At 40.1% G+C, this 17331-nt stretch overlaps 1 protein-coding gene across 1 annotated transcript in view; it reads right to left on the bottom strand.

Moving 5' to 3' along the window:
• Positions 1 to 17331, bottom strand: part of ext1c (exostoses (multiple) 1c) — a 164154-nt gene that overhangs the window by 57912 nt on the left and 88911 nt on the right. The gene's annotated exons all lie outside the window — the stretch shown is intronic.

The raw sequence follows: 17331 nt of genomic DNA, 5'->3' as shown, positions 1-17331 counted from the left end.
AGAGCGGACTGACCACGCCCGTGACCTGAGAGCGGACTGACCACGCCCGTGACCTCAGAGCGGACTGACCACGCCCGTGACCTCAGAGCGGACTGACCACGGCCGTGATCTGAGAGCGGACTGACCACGCCCGTGACCTCAGAGCGGACTGACCACGCCCGTGACCTGAGAGCGGACTGACCACGCCCCTGACCTCAGAGCGGACTGACCACGCCCGTGACCTCAGAGCGGACTGACCACGCCCTTGACCTCAGAGCGGACTGACCACGCCCGTGACCTCAGAGCGGACTGACCACGCCCGTGACCTCAGAGCGGACTGACCACGCCACGTCCACGTCTGCTCCGGACACAAATACACTGACCACGTCCCGGTCTGTCATTACAAGGGACCAGACATCCTGCAGCTCGGAGCGGCTCCGACAGGAAAGTCAACAGAAAGCGGATGCAGGGGTTTCCACGGGAACGCGTTTGTTACGTTTGACGGCGCGAAACGGGGTTGGATTTAGTAAAGGCGAATTTCAAGATACACGAAGAGACGAGACGTATTTCAGCTTTAAACTAATTTACAGTGTATTATTCATTAGACAACAGCAGGAATCAAACAGGCAGCCTTTAGATTGATAACAGCATTTAGTATTCTGGACTTCACAAAACAAGAATTTCAAACTCGATTTCAACACTTAAGAACTCAAATTACACGTATTATTGCTTTAGATAACACACAATTCATAAAAACACTTAAAAATACATTAAAATCATAGTGTTTCTTGACTATTGCACGTGGTTTTAAACTAGTTCTAACATATTAACTCAAGACAAGACTAGCAATATTGACAAAAGTGAATTTCACCCTGGAGAGACAAAGAGACCACGAGAATGGACTGTTTAGCAAGCTTTATTTGCGAGTTATTTGGCGCTCAGACCCCGGCGGAAGACGTTGCAATCATGGGCACTCCATGATCTATTTGTATTAGATGTCTCCCCCCGGAGCCTGGAGACTGGTGGTGGTAGATGTGAAGAGGAGGTAGAGGATGAGGGGAATGTAGAGGAGGAGCTGGGGAGGTGGTGGGTCGCAGTACGGTTTGAGCGGCCGAGCCATCTGCCTGAGGGCTTAAATGCCACCGCCTGGTGCTGATTAGGAGCGGGGAGGAGTCACTGAGAGCGTTGATTGGGGATGAGGAGCAGGTGCGAGGGCCATGGTACAGACGCCCCCTGACCTTTCACCCTACTTCTTTGGCCAGGAAAAACTGCATAACCTCTTTGGGATAAGCGCAGAAACCTGGGAGAGTCCATGGTGAAGTGAGGGATCTGACTCTCTCAGACGGACAGGCGGGCGCCGCTTGAGTGCGATGATGGCGCTGGGGAGAGGGATTCTTCCATGGTGGCCTTGATGTAGGAAGGAGTTAGGTCTTCCAGGCTAATTTACGCAGGCTTCATATCTCAATGTTTTTTGCATTTTCTTTTAACAATGTTACGAGAAAAGCGTCAAGAATTTGCTCACATGTGTCTGTAAATGTCTTGGCTGAGGTTCAGATCTCGCAAGAAACGTGAATGGACGATTAAAATAACCACAAAAGAGCAGAAACATCGCTTTATGAGATTACACTTATATATATATTATACACACATAGTTTTAATCATAGACAACATACTCTATATTCTCAAAAACCCAACAATTATTAAATGATCAAATCAAATCAACACTGCAACTGCAACTTTATTTATTATACTTCGCAAAATTAAAACACACAAAATAGCCCAATTCCAAACAGTTGAAAACAATAAAATGCAAAATAATGCCAACTACTCAAAAGTGATTACCGTATTTTCCGAACTATAAGTCGCACTGGCCAAAAAATGCATAATAGAGAAGAAAAAAAACATATATAAGTTGCACTGGAGTATGGAATGCAGTTGCAAGTGTGAAAATAACAAATAATATCACATGTCGCTCCGGAGTATAAGTATATAAGTATAAATATAAGTACAAGTCCCACCCCGACCAAAACTATGAAACAAGGTGCGACTTATAGTCCGGACAATACGGTAAAAAACTTGTGCAAACGAGGCAAAAATGTGCAATGGCGGCGCTCGTTCCACAGTTTTGGAGCTGCCACGGCAACGGACGGCCTCTGTCGCACTCAAACACTTCAAAACTAATAAAAACTGTTTAAAATTATTTAAAAGTGCGTGGGCTGAAGGAAAAAAAAATCTGTTTTAGACAATTTTTGCATTGATGACTGTTCATTTGAGCATCTTGTTTTGATACTACAATTTCAGAAACGATTCGCTTTGGAGTATAAGTCGCTCTGGAGTATAAGTCGCACCAGCCAAAAAAATGCATAATAGAGAAGGAAAAAACATATATAAGTCGCACTGGAGTATGAAATGCAGTTGCAAGTGTGAAAATAACATATAATATCACATAAAAGTAACTCCAGAGTATAAGTATATAAGTATAAATATAAGTACAAGTCGCACCCCGGCCAAAACTATGAAAAAGGTGTGACTTATAGTCCGGAAAATACGGTAGTGTCTTTGTGACTGCATAAATCCTTCGCTCCTTCACTCCCAGCTCCTTCAGAAGGTACAAAAGCGAGTGTGTAAATACTTTGACCTGCTGTTCCACCCTCTGCTCCGCGCTCACATTCCCGTGTGGTCTGCGCCGTGATTTTCCTCTACCACAAAACCACATCATATTTCAACATTTCAAAACGACGTGTCACGTACTTTGTAGAACACTAGGCAGGGGCAGGAGGGGCTGGAGGGTTTCAGGTTGTGTATTCTCGCAGAGTAAATAATAGAAGTATAATTCGGCTTACGTTTTCCCGGTGCATTTGTCTCTTGTTAATTACGCAGAGCAGCCCGGCTAAGCCCTTTAATCTGAACGGATACGACCTTGGCTCCGGATCATCCTTTAACGCTGTTACTTACACTATGCGGCGCACTCGCCGGTGGAAGAAAACGCTCCGATTTGTCGGGATCTCGGGCCAGAAATCACCACTTTATGTATAGAATGTATAGATCCTAAAATCGGGAACGGGCCGCAGCGAATTTTGAATTTGCAGAGTAGAAATGTGAGTTAGTTTGCTTTTCTGTTACAAAGGACAGAAGAAATACGACACAATGAGTATGATTTGTGGTAATGTATTGTAAATATTTCCTCTTTTCTTTCACCCTATTTATTTATTTTTTTGAACATACAGAAACAAAAACATACATAAAAATATATATATAATAATAATACAAAATAAATAATAATCATACATAAATAATATTAAAAACAAGAATAAATAATAAATAATACATAATAAACAATACATAATAAATAATAATACATAATGAATAATAAATAATAATAATAATAATAATAATAATAATAGTAATTAAATAAATAAATAATAATAATAACTGGATTTCGCCTTCATCAAAAATGTCTGCGTTGGTCATAATATCCAAGCAAATAAACAAATAATATCAGTGTTTTTTTTTGTGCCAAAACCGACTCAATCTGTGATATGCTCAGATTAATCCCAGTTTCTTTGCTGAAATCAATCAATCAATCAATGAATCAATGACTCAATAAATCAATCAATCAATCAATCGACTACAGCCCTGTCTTCATTTTATTTATTTTGTGTTCATTTTGTTGTTCATAGCTCTGAAAACCGTACAGTTCTATTCAAAATAAGACAGGATTAGAGCTTTATAAGTACTTTAATCACATTTTAGAGTGCTTATGTCCCAGTTTTTATCATGTTTTCCTAAATCCAGTGTATTTACAGAATTGAAAGGCTAAAGCTGAACAATCAGGAATGACAAAATAACTAAAACCAACCAAATAACCAAACATGGGATTACATTAAAAGCAGCGCGGCGGTGGTCAGTGAAATACACGGGGGCTTCACAGTTAAATATAGAAATGGGAGCGCACACAGCTGTCTGTCCATTAGCCTAAAAGCTGCGGCTAACGTCATAATATCTGTGGAAAAGAGATAAGAGGAGAGAGGATCAGAGAGTTAACGCACTGGCTAAAATATGACGGATTAAACCAGCGAAAAATAGATACGGTTTACTTTAAAACTAATTTTTATTTAAGATGTAATGGTGCATTTTTAAAGGTGGCAACTCTGTGCATATGGATACAGGGAATACTTTTGTAGCAGGAGGTTATGAGGCTATTTTTGTACCATTGTTGATAATTTCCTGCCACCGACTGACCAATGAGAATGAATGTCGGAGTGATTTAAGTTAACGCTATTGTAGCATTGTAGTCACTTAAAACCAGACCGTAAACCGGGACGAAGGGGGCTTAGCAACTATCCCACTCCTGCAATACAATGCTGAGGAAGTCGGACTGCAGATGGCGCTGTCGTACTCCTGCTTCGAGTAGGAAGACAAAATCTGTTCAAATCAGCTGACCCGACACTCTGTTCATAAGAAACTATGTAGTATAATCATGTGATAAAAACGTTTTTCAGTCCCGGTGATATCGTTTTCCTCTTCTGTTTATTCCATGTTTGTTTTGACACGCATGCATGTTCCTGATTGGCTAATCCAATAATCACGTCCGTCCAAAGGTATTATAAAGACTGCATAAAGACTCTTATCCTGTGAACTCGATCCACTGTTCACAGACGGATCTAAAACTACCAGCGCGAGGAACAAACGGTTACATTTGTATCCGTGCGTACAACCTGCTGGACGTGCTCTTTATGTTGTTTTCAAAATGCATTACGATCTGGACGGCGCAGCGGCGGTCGACACAACCAGGGAGTCGAATCCATTCTCCACTGCGGACCGCTCCTGCGCGGCCGAGCGATCGACTCGTTTCCGCGTTTTTGAGCGAGAAGTCCATCGATAAGCCTTACGTTTTAGTGTGCGCGCGTCCAGGCGGAGAGGGAGAGGGCGGAGACGGTAATGCCCGGGAGCCAGAACGTGTGATGGAGGGGGAGCGATAGCAGTTATAAATATAAACTAACGCCGGGCACATGGCACAGCATTGACAAACCTGCGGTACTTTGCTGTCGCCTCGTAAAGAACCTGGATTAGTCTTTGTGGCCAAGGACGTCCAGACAAGGCAACGCCGAGCGACAAAAACGACGCAACAGAAATGTCACAAACTGTTATAACGTACGTGATGTTTAGTTGTTACTGTGTCGATTTCCGTCGCCGGAGAATTGTGTACGTTTTGGGCAGTTTTGAGATATTTATGTTTAAAGTTCTGGAAACAGGAACAAGGAAATACGTTTTGGTCGTATAAACAGTAAAAAAAAACGCGCCAAAGTTTACAGAAGGTGTTCAAAAACAAGAATATACTCAATTCCAACAAAAATGTCAGATGTCATGCCAGTAATTCAAGGGTTGCGTTATCAATGGTAATGGCCTTATTGAAATGAATAAGATGGTTACATTTGATTGCATGTTTGAGAAGATTTTACATTCTTTTACTGACATCATGATACGCTGAGGATAAGTCATTATAATTATCATCAGGATGAAAAAGGCTGAAAGGGGAAGAGCTTAAAGTGAAGGAGTGGGAAGCTTTTTATATTATTTATTATTACTTATTTTGTGTATTTTGTTGATAGCTCAAGTGGTAAATCGGTGCAATACCTCATTTGTCCAGTGGTAAATATATTTATATTTGTTTTGATAAGTTTAGTGGCAGTTTCTGAAGAAAATAAAAATACAAGTTGCAAATTACATTGGTAGACTTGATATAGTCCTGATGTAGACTTGGTTTAGTCCTGTCCTAGTCCAGGTTTAGTCCTGATGTAGACTTGGTTTGGTCCTGTTCTAGTCCAGGTTTAGTCCTGATGTAGACTTGGTTTGGTCCTGTTCTAGTCCAGGTTTAGTCCTGTTCTAGTCCAGGTTTAGTCCTGTTCTAGTCCAGGTTTAGTCCTGTTCTAGTCCAGGTTTAGTCCTGTTCTAGTCCAGGTTTAGTCCTGTTCTAGTCCAGGTTTATAAGTTAGATATATGTGAGAACAAGAGTGAATTGGTTTTGTTTCTATTTTGCATTTTTACACATTCCACCAGTAAAAATACCGTCGATTTTTAGTCCTTTTTTGTATTTCAATAAAAAGTAGACCAGACGCTGTTATAGTACTGTAACATCTTGTTTGCGCAGACAATCCCTTTGCATTCTGTCCTAGTCATTCTTAAAACACAAAATAAAGCTGTTGCCTCAGTGATATCGCTGAGCCTGGACTTTTCAAACTCGTCTCCCATCCGTCAGAGCCACGATCACACCGCTGCCCTGGTTTACCACAAATCTCCTCAAAGAAACAGCCCAAAATATATGTGCGTACTAAAAATAAAGTTTGATATGGAAATAGAAATGCGAGGCGTGAAGCCAGGAGTCGCGGAAAAAAACAACTCCCGCGATGTAAAGGAGATTGAGCGCGTTCTCCGAGATACAGAGGAAACAGCATGATGCACAGGTGATGTCTGCCACATTCAGACCTGACAATATGTGTGACTCCTGCTTCTAAAGCTACGAAACACATGCACGGAAAAAGAAAATCAGATTAAAATGTGTTTGTGCATTTACTTTCGCTCCATCCAGTAAAACCCCAAACGTTGTGCTTTGGATTGTACATTGAAGCTTTTAAATTACATTATCAACCAAATAAAGGTTGAAATGTGGGAGTAAAAGCTTCCAGAGAGAGGATATTTAGGAATAAAGTGTGTTATTAATAAAAACCTGAAATGTTTTTTCCAATTTTGACATTTTGATTTAAAACTTCTGCTGTCGCTGTTATAAAAGGGTATTTTCGATGTGTTTTAGCGTCTGTATAGTCCAGAAAATGATTATGATTATGATTGGACCAATTTTCTAGCTTTGCCCTTTTTAAACACAAATTACTGTTAATTATAGTCATATTCTCACCCATTTTCTTGCAAGACGCACCACAGTAAGTGAGTGAGTTCAAATCCCAACTCTGACCATTTGCTGCATGTCTTCCCCTCTCTCTCATTCCCCATTTCACCCCGTCTTCTCCTGTCTAATGAAGACTATGGGCAACAAAATCTTCCTAAAATAGAACAAAAAGAAAAATGATTCTAAAATATAACACCCGGACAGATGGAAATTCTGCTCTTTAAAACTGTCTGCAAGTACGCTAACATTTATTAGCATAGCCACGCAATAATATGTAAACTAGCATTAGCCCGCTGCTAGCGACCTGAAACAAACAGCCTCAGTCTGGAGTGAGTTATGTAAGTCCACTGGTCCCTCCTGACCACAGTCATACATTTCTGGACAAACGGGGTCTTTGGAGATGTTACCGAAGAGGAAGGCCTGGAAAAACTACCAAAAACCTCCTTGGGAAAAAGAAGAAACCTGGAGGAGTTCCAAAGTTCCAGTTGTTTATAGACCTTTTTGTTTCCCACAGTGAGCATGTGGCTTTTCTGCTCAACATGTCAATAGCAGCGAGTGTGTGACGTCTTTTCAGACCCACAAATAGGTGATGTTTTTGAGGACTTTCCCCCATTCGAAAGATTAAATATTTAGCTTTGAATTGTGAAATCTATTGACATCTATCGTGTCTCTCATTCCCTGGTGCAGAGAGTGTAGCAGAGGTGTGCTACAGAGAGATGAAGCAGGAATACATCTGTTCTTTGTGGTAAAACCAGAGAGGAATTATTTATAGTGGGTTTACATCACTGTCATCTCGTCTCCCCCGTGAGACCGGCGCGCTGCACGAGGAAATAAGTGTGTTCACAGTTATATAGATACTACGGCTTTGTGCAGTCGCCACAACCAGAGGCGTTCAAGTGTTGTCGGCTCGGCTGGGATTTGTGATGTGCAGGAGTGCAAAGTGGTTCAGAGGAACATACGCAGAGCCAAGCATTAGCCAAGACGACGCTAATGTACTAAAGTCAAATGTGTCCTGCCCAAGAACAGATGTAATGTAAAAGGTGCTCTTAGTGTCGAAATGAGGCCGCTGCGTGCTGTCTGCGTCGAATTATAGAGTCGTTATCGTCGAAGAACCTGGAAAAGGGTTATTAGCATGCTAGCTGTAGTTAGCATTGTCGTGAGGCCAAAACGCCACTCTTGGAAAGTTGTGAAAAGCACTTATATAAACTCATCGCGGTGAATGATTATGATGCTAGGAATGCCACTGTGTCACTTATTTGACACTTTGAAATGAGAAAATAGTTTTATTTTTCTAGTTTTAAGAAATCAGGTACAGCGTCTTTAAACAGTAAAGGTGCTTTTCATACAGAAGTGTGCGGTATTTTAAGTGTCAGATTGCAATTTTAATTACAGTACTATTCATACACATTGTTGAATGAAATTATTTGAGCTGCTATGTTTTATTTCAGGTTTTTTTTGTCTGTGTTGTGATTTTAGTGTCTCTTTTCCGTAGTATAAAGCACGTTTATAATACGTGCTCTACAAATACACTTCCAAATCTGTACCTACTTGTCTCCATGGAGAGTTTATTAATTTGTCTGGTACGTTCCACAGTCTAATCACGCTTTTATTCACTGAAATGCTTTGAATTGGGTATATTATCATACTGTGGAACATTCCAGTAAAAAAAAACAAGATCCTCTCCTATACAAGACAAGACAATTCATCCCTTGTGTCCTACTTTACGGCATAACTCAGGTGACAAACGCAGACAACCTGTCAGTCATCACATTATCCTGACAGTGAACAGTTTATTGCGCCGGTGTATTCTTGTCCCATGAAAGAAAACCCGGTACATTTCCGCCTCGAGTCGAGCCAACTGTCGTCTCCTTTCTCTATTGACAAAAACTGCATCTCCAAATAGACTCGTCTCAAATACCACTGTCAACGTCTGCGGCGCCCGTGGACCCCGGCGCTCACAAAAACACACTCGCAACAATAGACTCCGCCACGTCAAACAAGCCCGCCATTAGGTCTATTCCTGCTTTAACAAATACACGGCAGCTGGACCAATAAAGGGCTTCAAACGGCCCCATGTGCAGGTGGGGCCACAATAGGTATGGATGACATGCCGGCGACGCGCCTTTTGAAGTGCGAGCGTTTCAGGATCCGCATGTATCGGCCTTACATATTTAACCCGCTTTAATGCCGCACTCAAAGCTTTTAAATAGCTCCGGTCTTAGCGTGAGGTGCACGGACCGAGACTAACGCAACACGGCTCACATGAACGAGCCACAGAAGAGTATCACTTTGTGTGTTTTACTTCTACTCAAGTCGTTTGGGCTCTAAAGTAGTAATGCTCTCGTAGCAGAGTTGGAAAGAGTTGTCAAAAGTTGTGCTGAAGTAGTAGTAAAGTTTCTTCAAAGTATTTTACTCATGTAGATGAATTTTTTGTCTGTTGTGATTTTAGTGCATATGTAACATATGTAACTGTAATACAAAGCACTTTGAATTACTTTTAAAAATTGTGCTTAATTTTTTTAAATAACAAAATGATATTATAGGGTAATATATATTGATTTATCAGAATTAAAGGCGCAAGAAACACGTATGTCCAAATAATCAAAATATTGTGTATAAGTATATTACTCAAGTAGGATTACACTGTGAGCAAGTCTTGATAAAACATTTCTTGTACCTTTTATCGTCACGTACCATTTCAATTTTCAACAATTTTGAAATACCATCATCCGCGCATCGTGTTTAAACCTTTAACGACGTTACAGATGTTAAGTACCACTAAATCTCTAGGAACCAACCGGCATGACATACAGTAAGTGTTGTATTACGAATCAAGTAGAGAGAAAGTTTTCAGGTCTAGTTTTGTGGACTTTAAACTTCAAACAGGCTGGCCTCAAGTTTAATGGCGACGATAAAAAAGTGGATTGGCCGACGGCTCGCTCGCTTTATGGACCCGTCTCTAAAATAGAACTTCTATTCGTGAAGTCAGACCGTTCATCACAAAGTTCGACGTGGAACACACAGGACAGACAGTTTGAGAGGCAGTGTCACAACTGAAGGACAGACGTAGAGCGTGTGACGATGGCTCTGGGACTTTATTACGCATGAATATTGTGCAGTTCTGCCTTAATTCGCAAAGGACTTTACTTTGATGGTGTTTGCATTTAGCACAGAGCGGTAATATTTGATCCAGTCCACTCTCTTCTTCTGGAAACTGCAGTGAAATATATAAATATAGCCGTGTGTTTCTATGAGTAAATGTCCTGGGTTCAATTCTCCACCTCCAACAAACGCCATTGAACGCCACGTCAACCGATCATTATGTCTTCTTCTTCTTCTTCTTCTTCTTTTTCTTGACAGCACCAGACGTGTGAAAACCTGTCATGAACTTTTACTAATGACCCAAATCCACTCCCGTTTGACCTGGTTGTGATCCGGGTTTAAGGCCAGGACCTCGTCATCTTCGTGCGGATACTCGGATCGACATCGAGCACCGCTGAGGTCTTTACGACGAGCCCAGGTGCAGGTCCTGGTCCAAGTCCTGGTCCAAGTCCTGGTCCAAGTCCTAGTCCCAAGTCCTGCTCCAAGTACTGCTCCAAGTCCTGGTCCAAATCCTGGTCCAAGTCTAGGTGAAAGTCCCGGTCCAAGTTTTCGTTCAAACAGTGGTCTTAGTCCTTGTCCAGGTCCTGCTTTAAATCTTGATCTAAAAAAATCTCAAAAAGCTGACCCATGACCTTGTCCAAGTCCTGATTCTCAAAAATCTCAAAAAGCTGACCCATGACCTTGTCAAGTCCTGATTCAAATTCTGGTCCAAGTCTAGGTGTAAGTCCTGATTCCAGTTCTTGTTCAAACCATGGTCTTATTCCTTGTCCAAATTCTGCTTTAAGTCTTGATCTACAGTAATTAGTTCAAAACTTGACCCATGACTTGGTCCAAATCCTGATTCAAATCCTAGTCACAGTCTTGATCCAAGTCTAGGTCTTAGTCCTGGTCCCAATTCTTGTCCAAAACCTGTCCTGGTCCAAGTTCTACTTTAAATCTTGGTCTAATTACTAGTCCAAAACCTGGCCAATGACGTGGTCAAAGCCCTGATTCAAATACTAGTCTCAATTACGAACCAAATCCTTGTTCAAGTCCAGGTCCACATCCTGGTCCAAGTCCTTGCCCCAATGCTGGTCCAAATTCTAGTCCTAGTCCTGGACCAAATCTTATTTCAGGTTCAGGTGCAGATCTGAATTCTGATCCTAAGTCTTGGCCCCAGCCCTTCCCAAATATAGCTCAAATCCTCATCCAAGTCTCAGTCTAAATTCCGGTCCAAATCCGAGTCCAAATTGTGGTGCAAGTCGTCAGTCTAAATCTGATCTTGTGAATCATTGATGTGTGGATTTGAGCCGTGAGGATCCGCAGCAGTTTGATAAGTGGGAGCGGTCAGAGGTGAGCGCAGATAAAGAGCCGTGAAACTCAACGCGCTGAATTAAAGACCACCCACTGGACCCACAAATCAATATTATGGGCTCAACAACGGAGGCCGCGGACCAGGACTAACAAAGGACCAGAGACGAGGACGGTCAAGGCTGAGAAACCCGATTTATTTTACTGTGTCTGTCTATTTTCGGAGTCAATTAGGGCTGTCAAAAATAAATCAATCAATACAGAAATGAAATACTGGACATTTTCTTGAATCATTTTGACGAGTGGTCTTGAGCTACAGTATATGAGACCACGCAGTAACTGCAGCAACTTTTACTCGTGTTCCTTCATTGTTAACATAATCAGAGTTGTATTTCGTTGAACTGAAGCGCGTTAGAGCATGTAAATGAAAATCTGCTGCTTGCTTCGCTGAAATGCCACAGTCTCTCGGTTTTGCAGCTTTGAACGGGAAGTCAGGGGACCTGTTTCTATATTAAGCTATTTTACAAAGTACAAAGTGTTAAATAATATCAAACATGTCATGGTAAAAGCTTTATATGTCCTGTCCTGTTGCTCAGAAATATTGGACTGAAATTAACCATGCACTGCAGACTATTTTTGACATCATCATCTCACTCAATTTCAGAATTATGTGCAGTATTTGGGCCTCAAAACTCCTGCCATGGATACAATAAATGGATATATTTGGAACATACTCCTGGCAGCAGGGACAAAATAAATGGATGACACAAATTGATTATCAAATGAAAAAAAAAAAAAATAAAAAAAAATCATAAATGGACTGAATTTGAAAATGTGACAGACTTTGGATGTTTATTTTGGACTTTGTATGCCTTCATTTTTTTATGTCTTTTTTCTTTTTTTCTTTTTTATCTCTAGTATCCCCTCTGGTTTTGTTCCATTTCTTATTTGATTTTGAAGTTTGTTTGTTTGTTGTTAAGGGTTTTATTTCTGAAAATCAAAGAAAAAGAAAAAAAAAAGTAATTCAACTCACTCTCTTCTACTTTAATTATCATTGTGCATATTTTATATATTTAATTAATTTAATTTTATTAATTTAATTTAATTTATTTTATTAATTTAATTTTATTTATTTTATTTATTTTATTTATTTTATTTATTTTATTTATTTTATTTATTTTATTTATTTTATTTATTTCATTAATTGTATTAATTGTATTAAATGTATTAATTTTATTAATTTTATTAATTTTATTAATTTTATTTATTTGTTTTTAAAATTAAGACAGTGCATATAAAGCAGTGTACCAGTCTGTCACCCGTAGCCTGGAGTTAGTGCTACATTACCTCCACTGTCCCAGAGGCAGGTAAACACATTCATCATTCAATTACTCAGCCATTTTCCTTTGAATAGAAATCAAACTTGACATTTTAGTGACGTGAAAACACCGAGCCAAATGGATGCCTAACCCAGTAGTCATTTTTGAATGTTGCCTATGACAGGAGCTGAAACCCTTGAGCAATATGAAATGAACTGGACATAATTAACGTTTTAAAATGCACATGTTTGTAGAGGGACTTCACATTTTCACTGTGACACGCTGTGACAGTAGAAAAAATAAACTATACAAACATACTTTCAGAGCAGTAATTGGGGCGTCTAAGATACCACCACCACCACAGTGTAAAAGGAAAACTAATATACAGCAAAGTATGTGGAATTTGACTTGAGAAGATGGTAATGAAGACATATCCTGAACTTGAAACACTTTGTACACTGTGATTTTGCAGATTTAGCCTGTTTATACATTCCTGGTCCACGGCATTCACACTTCTGCCTAAAAATGTCCCAAATAAACCCAGCACTAACTTTTAAAAGCGTGCAGTCAACCATTAGAGCTAATTGAGGCAATATGGCTTCTTTTACTATAGTTGAAAAGCAATTTGTCGCCATATGTTGCTCACTGCGGAACATCGAGAACATATTGGATTTGTTGTAAGGGAGTGTAGTCGGGACGTCCTCATTATAAACATTTTAAAAAGCAGTATTTTTCCACAGGGGGGTGTTCCAAGCGCACCTCTGAACTCCACAAAGTCTTCAAAAGTAACGACGTCTTGTTTCTGCAGCGCCGTGCGAAGCTGTACGGGGCCCCGACTTCTTCTTCTTCTTCTTCTTCTTCTTCTTCTGCCCTAAATAAACACTCGCGGGACTTTACTTTCGAGGGTGTTGGTGGAATAAAAGTGTCCGGCGTCCTCGGAGCATGAAGGATTACCGTTTGAAATGCGAATCGCTGTGAGCTGCTGCAGCGGACGACAAATGTAATCCGGCTCCGGAGCGAGGAGGAGCGAGGAGGAACGAGGCGGGGCCCGCACAAACCCTGACAAGGGGTTTCACGGGGTCTGATCTTTGTCTAGAGCGCGGCGACGCCTTGTAAAGTTTATGCAACGCGGTGAAACATCTCGTGGTGTTTATTATAGTTGCTCATCTCGCTTTGATATATACGTCCCATGACCAAATCCAAACGAGCTTGACGTCTGTGTTGTCAATAAAATCCAAGTTTATCTAGATTAATTGAGATTTTAAGATGCTGCTGGTGTTGGTGTTGTTTAGGTTTGGGCGATATTGATAAGAAGCAATCTCTCAATATTTTTTAGAGTGTTCTGATAAAAATGTTCAGACGATATTATGTAAAACCAACGGAAATGTGTTAAAACATGACTTTAAATGCATTATTTGAGGTTTAAATGCAAGATAAATGTGAAGTGTCTGTAAAATGAATCACAAAATTGCAAAAAAAAGTATAACATCACTTTTTTCATTTTAATTTGGATTTGCTATTTTTGTAGCATTTTCTTTTTTTTTACTATAAACAATATACTTGACGTTAAAATTTGGCCTATTTTCAAAACATGTTGATTAAATTTAAACTTTTGCCCACCTCTAGCATTGACTCAAAAATATTCTGCACTTGATTCTAGAGCTGCAATTATCAATCAATTTAGAAGTCAAGTAATAATTCACTAATAAAACACTCATTTCAGCTTCAGAACTCAGCACCGCTTCCTGCAATTTTCAACTTTTATTTCTCATTTCTTTCTCCACAAACTGCGACGTGACTGACGTAAAACTGTGGAAAATATTTACTTTTTGATCTAATTAGAAAAAGACGAGCGCCCGTCACGTTAAAACAGATCTCTCGTTACACGATACGTCTCCTCGCGGATCAATCGAGAGGAATGTCTGATGTCTCTCTAGCGTCGTCCACCGCTGCCTGTGGTCGATCGGCGCCGCTGCTCTGTTGTCTCCCCCGCTGTCTCCCGCACCGTCTCCCCCGCTGTCTTCAAACTCGTCGGTACAATGGACAGCTCCTCTGCTCCGTCTCCGGGGCCCCACGACTCGTGTTTACAACCCCGACAAAGAGCACACCTGTTCAGCCACTGTCCCGCTGCGTCCCCCCCTGCTCCTCACACACCTCCATTTTTACTCAAACTTGACTCATTTTTGTTTGTCTTGTGAATTAAGCAGTGGTGGTAAAAGTAAAAGTACCACATACATAAGCTACTTCACACAACCTTTTGAAGTATCATTAAAAATATACTTTAAAAACGCAGGATGCTACTGTGAAAGAGCAAAAAATAACCCTTTAAATCATGTGAAAAGTACTTTGCAGTAAAAAGTCCAGTTAAAGCAGCAGAAAGTACAAACTGCTTTCAAAAGTAGTGAAGTAAAACTAAAAATGATCAACTGTAAAATGATTTGAAGGTACAGATGACTTGATTTTTCACATGCTTGTTTCCATGGAGTTGTTACTTTGCTTGGAATGTTCCATATTGAGGCATTAAACTTATCAATCAAGAAAGTGACGCAACCAGGCCAAAGTAAGATAAGATAAGATAAGATAAGATATTCCTTTATTGTCCCACATGGGGAAATTTCATTGGTGCAACGCAGGTAGGCCAGTATAGGCCAGTAACTAAATAAAAGTAAAATATATTTTAGTTTAATGCTGTACTGTGAAAGATTCCAGAGAAAATTATAACCTCTGCCAAAAAAAGTGACATATATTTGCATTTTTCTCAACTTACCACAAAATATTAAAAACATTTCTTAAAATTTGTATGGAAATTTTGTTATAAGTGACATTGAGAATTATGTTTTGTCTGTGGTCATACAGAATTAAATGAAAATACAAATACGTATATATATATATATATATTAAATGTTACGTCAGCTACATTTTCATTTGTATTATACATAGTAACATATAGAAAATCACCATGTCAATTTGCAAGTATTTGTCTAAATCATTTTCTAGCTGATCCGTTTGTGTGCGATTTCGGGGCCGCTCTGCTTTACACTCTCCTCACTCCGGCCTTTGGTCCAGTCGATATCGCCCTCAGGTGTTAAAGGTCAAGGGCTGCTCCAATATCCTCCCAGTCTCCACAGAAATAAGTGCCGCTTGTATCTCGCCAATATCTTTTTAACAGGTCAGAAACGTCCGCGAGAGACTGGACCGTTTTCTACTTTTTACTGTGGCTCGTTCAGTTCGGGAAAGGTCACTCAAAAGTTGGCCAAGATATTGTTTAGTGCTACAAAGTTTGTCCATTGTTCTGTATTTAATGGCATCTGACATAAAAACTGTAGCCAGAAATTAGGTTCTTTCTTGCAGTCCCTCTATTGATTGCTTTTTTCTTCTTCGCGATAGGAATAAATGTGTGAGGACTGAGCCAGAAGACAGTAACAGTTTTGCAGACGTTAGTTGTTGTTATCGGTGGCTCCGTTTGCTCGTCTTTTGGATTGTGAAACTATAGAAAAACACAAGAAAGACTGTATTTTTAGAGGGGAAATTTAATGAAATTCGTGCTCTGTTCTTCAATCACGGCTGCTGCCAAACACCCAATCACGACAAAGCTCCGTGGCACCTCCATTTCTTGAAGGATCATGGACGCAAGCACCCAGCTGCAGAATTCAACAATTATGTGTAATTTCGGTAGATATGGAGTGTTTAAATGTTGAATATCGTTAAAAAAACATGAGCTGCAACAACAAAAAAGCTGAGTTTAGTATGTTGTCATGTAAAGGAGGTTTAAATAACATCTTTACCTTATTAAAACTTAAATTAAGTCTAAAATATGGTTAAATATGTATTTTCGGGGCGTTTGAAGTGTTGTCGCCCCCTGCTGTCTCTATTCTGGGAAAACCTGGCTTTTTTATTTTTTTATATACATATATATTTGGCTACATTAAATGTTTTTGTATATGGCTACACTGCCTTATTTTTTATTTTTTTTAAGTAGAAAAAGCAAAAATAATAAAGAAAAATAAATGTTTTTGGGTCTGTTCTCTGACTGTATTTTCACAAAGGTGCAGTAGGGGGAGCTCTATCTGCTAGAAATACTAAAAAAGTGCATATAATGAGTCATAGGAGTCTCTTAGTCGGCCCTCTACAACTAAAATCTTATCGTACTTTAAAAAAGAACTAAAACTTTCCCGAATAGTACAAAGTAACAGTACAGACGATAAATAGTGGCCCCCAAAAATATTGTTCCTTCCCTCGACCATTACTGAGTATGGAAAAAAATATTATTTGTGTTCTGAAAGTTGGAATAAAACCAAGTTAACTTTATCATAGCTACGATGTTATTTACTAGAAAAAGAAATTGCCAAGATGAAATTCCTAGCTGTAAAGCGCTAAAACGTAAATGCTTCGTAACAAACAGCACACGAGGGAAAACACTCAATCCGGCTCTTTCTCAAGTCCGACTATTATGATGCTATCAGCCGCAAAACACAACTCTCCCGAACGTGTGAGCAGAGGAAGCCGAGAGACTATTAATAGATGAAGTATCATGGAGACGGATTGGGCTCACGGCGGGGAGTCTCCTTTGGGAGTGCGAGGCTGCGGTGTTTAGCAGCTCCACACTCAGCGCTAACTGCTAACTGGGCTAATGTCATGCATTTACAGCGGGAGCCAACGAGGTCTAACGGCGAGCGAGACTTATACACGGATAAGGCCGCGAACGATGGACTGTTTAGCCTTTATTTTAGCTGTTGT

This window comes from Eucyclogobius newberryi, unplaced genomic scaffold (assembly GCF_026437365.1).
Source record: "Eucyclogobius newberryi isolate DKJ021-1_F unplaced genomic scaffold, fEucNew1.0.hap1 SCAF_16, whole genome shotgun sequence".
Lineage (NCBI taxonomy): Eukaryota > Metazoa > Chordata > Actinopteri > Gobiiformes > Gobiidae > Eucyclogobius > Eucyclogobius newberryi.
Note: the sequence above shows the minus strand (reverse complement) of the source record. Positions and strands in the feature narration are given on the sequence as shown.